Below are 2,173 nucleotides of genomic sequence, written 5' to 3'. Positions count from 1 at the left end.
AAGAGCAGTAGGCACGGATCCTCTCATAAAAACTACCTCAAAAGAAAATCTAAGATTTTTGTATCCGGTCTGAGGAATATGTGGAAATGCTGTAGAGATTACTGGCAGAGTATCACTACAAATTGTCGGAAACAAATTACTGATAGCTGGGTTGAGATCTCGTGGTGTTGCAGTACTCAATTTATCGCTAACATAATATCACAGGTAGTAAAGACTTGCAGGGTGTAAAGCTAAAATTATCTGGGACACTGAATGACATTCTGCGATGTTTAGAAACTGGTCTCGCTTCTGACTGTGGCGGACAGATCGTCAACGACGTGTCCATAAACGACGTAGCGAAAGGTCACAAGAAGCAGCCATTCTCGATCCCCAATGCGAGGTATCATGGTGTGAGGGGGGAGGAGGAAGCTATTAGACAGTTGGATATGTCAATAAGACTGATTTGGTAATTGTTGAGGAGGGCTGAAAATTCGACAGGATGTGGCACGAATGTCAAACCCTTTTGTCACATCCTTCTTGACACGGGCACCATAAGGCGTTTTCGAGCAGGATAAAACAAGACTCTACACTAAGAATAATGGAAGAGTAAGATTTAACGTGATGTCTACAATGAGGCCATTAGGGACAAAGCAGCTCATCAGATGAGGGGAGAATGGGGAAGGAAATCGGCCGCATCTTTTTATAGCGACCATTCCTGTATTTTATTTTAGGGAAATTTTGAAAGTTACCGAAAACCGAAGTTTGAATGTCTGGACAGCAGTCTGAACCGACGTCCTTCAGAATGCAGCTCCAGTGTGCTAACCATCTCACTCGGTCCCAAGCTGCAGTTCACACAACAAAAGCCTTGAGGAAAATACAGATCTTAGACTGGCCTGCCAATCCCTATTTGTCACCCATAGGGAATGTCTGGCATGTAATGGAAAAACGTGTACTTTCTTAACAGTCTTCAACCAGCAGTCTTCATGAATTGACACATACTGTATTTCAGTGGATACAAAGATGTATTCATGCCTGTGGGGCTCAGTTCCGAATGAAATCATAGGTTAATCGTGAAATACCTGTTATGTTATGAACATAGGCACAAACTTTGGTAAATATCGGACTAGTGCTTCTTGGTGTAACGCCTTACATTCCCATCAACTTATTATCTAGGCAGTAACTGCTGGTACGTCCTGGGCAAGAACTATTATCTCATTCAGTGAAGCTCTCTCTAGTATAACCCGTAATAATATGGCAAAAAATTTAGTAAGATTTATGATTCCAAGGGGTTTTTCTCAGAGAGAGACTGTCAAAATTCTGGAAACGTGTCAGTTAAATGTAATGCATAGAACATGATTTGACAGATAAGCTTTTTAGGTTGTCCATGATACTCAAAGATAATCAATATTCTCCTGTGACATTCGGCGTATAAGACATGGTGTCTGAGCAGCTTGCATCCCACCAACGTGCCGTGTTGGAGGTGGGAGGATTCGGGAGTGCCACCTGCTGCAAACTTCGTTGCTGTTGCTCGAAAAAAGATATTGTTTGAGAGCATGTGACTCTCTGTCGATGTGTTGATCACTGATAACAATGAGTAAAAAAAACTACGGCCAAGTACAATGTAGTAGAATGACTTTCTATTTCTAATTTTTTTGATAATCGTAAGAGAATTGCATTAAGAAACGAATGTCTCCGTTTGAAGATGGACTTGGTTTCAAAATTAGTGAAAGCTAAATAGTTTTATTTCACGAAATAGTTACGGATGCGATGTTTTTCTCTCACTGCTTAGCCCATACGAGAAGAACGTGGTTCAAACTTCATTCTGGTCATCCTCATTTCGTTACTCCATCGTTTCCTGGAATCACTTCGTATGAATAGCAGCGTGATTCCTTCTGGAAGACTATGGCGATATTCCTCCCAAGAACTTGTCCATTTGTGTTATGGTCAGTCAAAAAAAATGGCTCTGAGCACTATGGGACTTAACTTCTAAGGTCATCAGTCCCCTACAACTCAGCACTGCTTAAACCTAACTAACCTAAGGACATCACACACATCCACGCCCGAGGCAGGATTCGAACCTGCGACCGTAGTGGTCGCGGGGTTCCAGACTGAAGCGCCTAGAACCGCTCGGCCACCCCGGCCGGCTGGTCGGTCTCCCAACGTCCCGATGTCATCAGGCGGGTAAACCGTCATC

The sequence above is a fragment of the Schistocerca cancellata genome, chromosome 8 (genome assembly GCF_023864275.1).
Source record: "Schistocerca cancellata isolate TAMUIC-IGC-003103 chromosome 8, iqSchCanc2.1, whole genome shotgun sequence".
Classification (NCBI taxonomy): Eukaryota; Metazoa; Arthropoda; class Insecta; order Orthoptera; family Acrididae; genus Schistocerca; species Schistocerca cancellata.
This window is presented reverse-complemented; position numbering follows the sequence as displayed.